The sequence below is a fragment of the Natrix helvetica genome (genome assembly GCF_964273705.1).
Source record: "Natrix helvetica genome assembly, chromosome: Z".
Classification (NCBI taxonomy): domain Eukaryota; kingdom Metazoa; phylum Chordata; class Lepidosauria; order Squamata; family Natricidae; genus Natrix; species Natrix helvetica.
In genome coordinates this window covers 16,982,983-16,990,414 of record NC_138554.1, presented here as the reverse complement: position 1 = coordinate 16,990,414, position 7,432 = coordinate 16,982,983, and positions in this window count along the sequence as shown.

The window sequence follows — 7,432 nt, the reverse complement described above, 5'->3', positions numbered from 1 at the left end:
CATCGCTTCCTTCCATCCTTCCTTCCTTCCTTCCTTCCTTCCTTCCTTCCCCATCCATCCATCCTTCCTTCCTTCCATCCTTACTTCCTTCCTTCCTTCCTTCCTTCCTTCCTTCCATCCTTCCTATCCACCTTCCTTCCTTCCTTCCTTCCTTCCTTCCTTCCTTCCTTCCTTCCTATCCACCTCCCTCCCTCCCTCCCTTTCCTTCCTTCCCTCCTATCCACCTTCCTATCCACCTTCCTTCCTTCCTTCCATCCTTCCTTCCTTCCTTCCTTCCTTCCTTCCTTCCTTCCATCCATCCATCCATCCTTCCTTCCTTCCTTCCATCCATCCTTCCTTCCTTCCTTCCTTCCTTCCTTCCATCCATCCTTCCTTCCTTCCTTCCTTCCTTCCTTCCTTCCATCCATCCTTCCTATCCACCTTCCTTCCTTCCTTCCTTCCTTCCTTCCTATCCACCTCCCTCCCTCCCTTTCCTTCCTTCCCTCCTATCCACCTTCCTATCCACCTTCCTTCCTTCCTTCCTTCCTTCCTATCCACCTCCCTCCCTCCCTCCCTCCCTTTCCTTCCTTCCCTCCTATCCACCTTCCTTCCCTTCCTTCCTTCCTCCCTCCTCTCTCCCTCAGATATTGTAAAGACATTTCTGTTTCCTTTCTGATCTCTGATAATGAGATTTCTACTTTTCATTTTTCTTCTGATGTTCTTCTTGAAAATGCCTATTCAAACTTTCCAGATCTGGGCAGGTCTTATATGCCTCTCCTCTACTTTTCATTCTACTGATATAATATGTATGTAGCTCAAGGTTGAACTGTGAGGTCCTTGGAATGGAGTGGCGAGGAATATGGAATGGAATGGAATGTGGAATGGAGTGCCGAGGAATATGGAATGGAATGGAATATGGAATGGAGTGGAGAGGAATATGGAATGGAATGGAATATGGAATGGAGTGGAGAGGAATATGGAATGGAATGGAATATGGAATGGAGTGGAGAGGAATAGGGAATGGAATGGAATATGGAGTGGAGAGGAATATGGAATGGAATGGAATATGGAATGGAGTGGAGAGGAATAGGGAATGGAATGGAATATGGAATGGAGTGGAGAGGAATAGGGAATGGAATGGAATATGGAATGGAGTGGCGAGGAATATGGAATGGAATGGAATATGGAATGGAGTGGAGAGGAATATGGAATGGAATGGAATATGGAATGGAGTGGAGAGGAATAGGGAATGGAATGGAATATGGAATGGAGTGGAGAGGAATATGGAATGGAATGGAATATGGAATGGAGTGGAGAGGAATAGGGAATGGAATGGAATATGGAATGGAGTGGAGAGGAATATGGAATGGAATATGGAATGGAGTGGAGAGGAATATGGAATAGAATGGAGTGGAATATGGAATGGAATGGAATATGGAATGGAGTGGCGAGGAATATGGAATGGAATGGAGTGGAATATGTAATGAAATATGTAATGGAAGCCCTTCTTTTCCTTAGACTAGGCATATCCAATTCCAGCAGTCGTTCTTTATATGTTTTAGCCTCCAGTCTCCTAATCATCTTTGCTGCTCATTCTAATCATCTTTATGTATGTTGCTTTCCCAGCAGGCTATTCGGAACATGGTCCAGAGCTGTCTCAGCACCTTCTATGGGTCCTTCCTGGAATCCATTGCGTTTCCCATCCTCCTGCCAGTAGATGGAGGTCAAGCTGAGATGTGGGAATGGTTGCTTATCTTGCTGGAAGAAATTAATCAGTTCTTGAAAAACTTTCCCAATACTTGGATGAAGATGGTGCAAATCAAGCCCCTTCCAGGATGGATTCTGCCATGTCCGGTAACCATCATGGGAGCATCTGGAGTGTGTGTGTGTGTGTGTGTGTGTGTGTGTGTGTGTGTGTGTGTACACATACACATATAAAGGGAAGCAGTATGCTCCCTTTCATATTTGGGCATACCAGGTGCTTTGACATAACACTTAATAATTTCCTTGGCTCAGCTGATAAGGGAGAAGAGCTTGTGGCTTAGAGGCTAATACAACTGCCTAATATGTAAAAAGAGCCAAGGCTTTAATCCCAGGAAGGGTATGGCTAGCTGATGAGAGCTAAATAGCTTGAACTTTTTGATTGACAAGGTCAGCGTCTTAGCCACTGAGCCACAAAACAGGCAATAGAGTGCTTACTTTCTGGATATCAGTCACTCTGATAAGGGTGGCATATAAGTTTTATAAATAATTCCATTTCTAAATAGATAAGAAATGTGCTAGCTTTAGAATAACTTTACTTTTCATTTAACTGTCCAACTGAAATGTCTTTTTGTCTTAACAGGTAGAAGATTGTCTTTCTTTTGCTGCAGGTAAGACTGCAATTCTCACTGCTGTAACAATGAGACACAACACAGATGTCTGGGAATGTGATTGTTCTTACTCCATACATGTATTAATTTGACTTTCAGTTTTCAATTGTGCTACATGATGGTTATCATTATATGCTAAGGAAATGATAAGCAATGGACAAAGCTATTCTTGAATTCTCCAACTATCAAAAAATGTGGGAATGATTTAAATAGTATGACAATATGATTAACCTGATTATTATCTCATTTTCTGGATTTATAATATATATTTGAATCATGAATAAACTGAGCAGGCTGGGTTGCACAGCATGCTAACCACCTAAAATAGCCAAAATTAAAATTAATCAAATTAGTATAGTTGCCATATTGATGTATTTATTCTTGTTGTGTTCCTTTGTTTATTTTATTGTCCTATTATGTTACCTATGTTCTGTTTACACTTCTTTCATTTTTCTCCCTTATCATAAGCCCGCCTTCAATAGTCCCATGGGGATATAGATGGAAAATTGATAAACAAATGAAAGAACTAACTATACAGTATCTATGGAGATTCTCAGTCAACCAGATCAGTGTTAATCTGAAGATGCTTTTGCAGGAGGACTTTTTTTGTTGGACTTTCTGGTTTTTCTTTGAGCTGAAAAAGCTTCTTGGATGAGAAGCGAAACATCTTCAAAGAAAAACCAGGTCAAGTTGCTTCTTGAAAAAGCACTACTGAAACTACAAAGCACCTGAGGGTAGAACAAGAAGCAATGGGTGGAAACTAATCAAGGAGAGAAGCAACCTAGAACTGAGGAGAAATTTCCTGACAGTGAGAACAATTAATCAGTGGAACAGCTTGCCTCCAGAAGTTGTGAATTCCCCAACACTGGAAGGCTTTAAGAAGATGTTGGATAGCCATTTGTCTGAAACGGTATAGGGTTTCCTGCCTAGGCAGGGGGTTGGACTAGAAGACCTCCAAGGTCCCTTCCAACTCTACTATTGTATTGTGTTGTATTGTACTTATACAGTAAGTTATAAATTATTAGCAAGGTTATCCACTAGATGGCAGCATAGGCACACTAGATTTTAGCTGGGTTGCCTTGATAGGGGAAAAAAAAAAGCTCTTTTGCAAAAAAAAAATTTGGCCTCATTTTTGAAGGTTTCCCAATAACAGAATTGGAAGGGACCTTTCCTTATTTCTAATAAGATGCAATGTAAAACTCTGCTGCAAATCTATTGCTGTAATGAATTTCTGCCCACCGTTCTCATTTTTTGTCAAGTTTATGCATTTTTCTATTATTTTTTCCCCTTTGGCGGGGGGGGGGGGGAGGATTCATTCTTTGGTCCATTCATTCATTTTGATTACCTGAACAGTGAAATATATGGATTCATTTATAACAGTCACATTAAATGTGAAATATGTTGTTTGGTATATCAAACAAACAAAAATAATTCATTTAAATAATTAAATATTTTGGCACTGATGATGTTACATACAACCAAGCTCAGAGAGCACCCCTCAAAATCTATTTCCCCTATTATGAGGACCCAGATTGTTGAGGGGGGGCAATAGGCTGACTCCGTAAGCCGCTTAGAGAGGAACTATAAAAGCACAGTGAAGCGGTATATAAGCCTAAGTGCTGTTGCTATGAGCCACAGTGGCGCAGTGGTTAGAGTGCGGTACTGCAGGCTACTTCTGCTGACCGCTGGCTGACTGCAATTTGGCAGTTCAAATCTCACGGGGCTCAAGGTTGACTCAGCTTTCCATCCTTCCGAAGTGGGTAAAATAGGGAGCCAGATTGTTTGGGGCAATAGGCTGACTCTGTAAAATGCTTGGAGAGGGCTGTAAAAGCACCGTGAAGTGGTATATAAATCTGAGTGCTATTATGAAGGATTGAAACAAATGTCGGCTTACCAGTGACTTGCTATTTCTTATGCTAATTCCTCCCCAACTGAGATGGCTGCATGGTTTATTTCAGGTTTGCCCACATTATGCATAGAGTACTTTCGGATCAACCTAACTAATGCCACAATAAAAAAATTCTGAAAGAATTTTTTTTAGGAACGCTGCCTAGTTAGCAGCATCTCGAAGAATTCTGCAGATCATACAATAGGGTTCCAATCAAACATGGTCCATGGACTAGAAGACCTCCAAAGTCTCCTTCAATTCTATTATTCTATTCTATTCTGTCCTGTCCTGTCCTGTCCTGTCCTGCCCTGTGTGTCCTACTGCGTCCTGTCCTGTCTTATTCTGGTCTGGTCTGGTCTGTCCTCTTCTATCTTGTCCTGTCTTGCCTATCCTGTCCTGTCTTAACCTCTCCTCTCTTCTCTCTCCTCTCCTGCCCTGCCCTCCTATCCTATCCTATCCTATCCTATCCTATCCTATCCTATCCTATCCTATCCTATCCTAACCATAGAAATTCTGGTCCCAACTTCAGTGGTATGTTGAGGATTCCCTGAATCTAGCCAACTGAAGTGAACTTGAGAGCATGATTAGACAGTCACAACGTAGCAAACTGAGTTTTTTTTTTCCTCTACAACTAAACTTCTAAACTTTTCCTCCTTCCCAAATTCCTGTAGAAGGTATTTTCCCTTTAAGTATTTCAATATGGGAGCAGGGAAATTGAGAAGAAAATCAGATGGTGGTAGCAACCTGGCCTAATGTTCCTGGACCTCCATCTTTCTTTCAGAGACGGTGGGGTCGTGTCATATGGAAGAACTCCTTTTCCTCCAGTATCTTGAGGAAAACTCAAGTGCCTTCAATGAATTTCAAGTGCAACTGAAGAAGGCTGGCTATGCCATCCAGGTAGACTTGGATTGGAGACTGTTGACTTTCCAGGCCATCCATCAACCTGTGCAGCTGCTTGACTTAGAAGAAAACTTTGAGCTCGTGAGGAAGAAGTATGGGCTCCATTGTGAGACACGAGTAGAGATTCTAAAAGTCTTGATGGACCACCCAAGACTTGTGAAGAGATTCAGATCCCTCAGGATCTACATCCTTGATGAAATGTGGCTTGTAGGCCTGTGGGATGAGATAAATTGCTTCTTACAATACCTCGCCCACGAGGCCTCTCAAAGGGAAGTAGTCAGCTGGGAGTGCGCCGCTGAACCAGTACTGTGGTATACAATTGCCAAAGATGCTGCACTTCAGGAGTTGCTCCCATCCAATCCTATGATAGAGCTTGAAATTATTGCCAAGACTCCAGCAACTATCAGATTCTGGGGATCCCGTCAGAGAGTCAAGGAAGCGGAGAGGCGCCTCAATGAACTCTTGGACAGCTTCCAGATCATTCCTGTCCCTTTGTCCGATTTCCAGTTGCAGTTTGTGAAGGCACATTGGGACAAAGCCTTCTACAGCCATTTCTTCCTAGAGAGGAGTATCCCAGTTGTTTTGGAGCTCTCTGAGGTTGTCCAGATTGCTGGCCTAGACTTGGACAAGATGGAGGAAGCCAAAGAGTTCCTCGTGAAGCTGCTGTGCGAAAGGTCTGTGGAGATTGCAGAGGACGTGGCATGGGCTACCCAGTGTCCAGAATGGAAGCTGTTGCTGCAGCAACATTCGAGAGCTCATAAGGAAGTAGCCATTCATCACGTATCACCTGATTGGGTGATTCTGGTGGGTTTCTGTCCCATGGTCTTTCAAGTAGAAGAATCTATTATGGAATATTTGAGGGAGAACTCTCCAGTGGAAGAAAAAGTGAGGCTCACTAGACCGGAATTAGTTTTTGCCGGGAAGGATCTGCTTCATATAATGGGCCGGGAACAACTTAGCATGAACATTGCACTCGAAGTGGACAGTCAGCCTTCCGTACTGCAGGTGAGAGGCCTTCAAAAATACGTGAAAAAAGCCATGCCAGCCATCAAGAAGGATTTGGATTCTTTGGTGCTTGATATCATAACTCTAAGGAGGAGAATTATCAGAGAATATGTCTTTGGAATTGGAGCAGGCCTACTCAAGACCATGGCTTGGAATTTGGGCTGCATTGCTAGGATGAAAACGGAAGACTCCGATGATTGGAAGAGCATCATGAATGAGGACTCCATCAAAGAAGTAAGTATATTCTATTTTTTATAGTTTCTATTTGCTTTTTTTTTTTTTTAATCACCCATGCTTATACATATGGATGAATGCAAAATATATGTTCATGGAAAGACGGGATGTTTATATTTTTTAAATTGAAAATAAATGTTAAAAAAACTTTTTTTAAAGAAGTTTATTAAAAAGTGATGTAGGCCAAGATGGAATATTATCAGTGATACTGACAGGAAGAATTTGTTTGTCAGCTGTGAATCTCGAGGGCAGATTTCACACTGATTTTAGGAGTTACGTTATCGATCATATCAAGAACTGTTGTGTCTCTAATATGCAATTTTCTTTATTTTTAGAGATTTGATACAGGCTTGACAGAGGCAATTTATGTAATGGGCAAATGGAGCCCCATGAACTTGTTGAAGAAAATTGTGACAGGTCTCTTTGCACAGTTCTGTACAATATCAATCTGTCATGAAGCAATTGCCACGTTTAAAAATGTGAGCATTGATGAGTTCCTTAGCAACATATTCCACAGGTTTCCTGTAGACATCCGTTGGTTGCAGGATAATGAAATCCAGATTTGTGGTTTCCAGAAAGATGTGGTGAATGTTCTGGAAGCTGTTCATAGAAGGATTGAGAAATATCAGTCCGAAATAATTAAAGTCAAAGCTGAGTATGAGTCAATCCCTTATATTCTTATAAAAGAAAGCGTGTTCCAGAAGAGATTTCCAACAAGCTCTTTTGTAAGTACAGAAGTCTTGGCCAAAAATCCAACAACTATCTTATTTAGAGGTCCCCGTCAGAAGTTGGCAGACCTGAGGCGGCACTTCGAGGAACTCTTTAGTGGTTTTCAATTTTTACCGGTCTCTCTCTCCGAACTCCAGTTTCAGTTTGTCAAGGCCCAATGGGACGAGCTCTTTCACAATGGCTTTTTTTGGGAAAGGAACATCCCCGCCATTTTGGAGATCACTGAAATTGTCCAAGTTGGTGGCTTAAGCGTTGGTGAAATCAAAGAAGCTGAAAAGATTCTAATGGAACAGGTGTGTGAGAAGACCGTGGAAATTACACATCA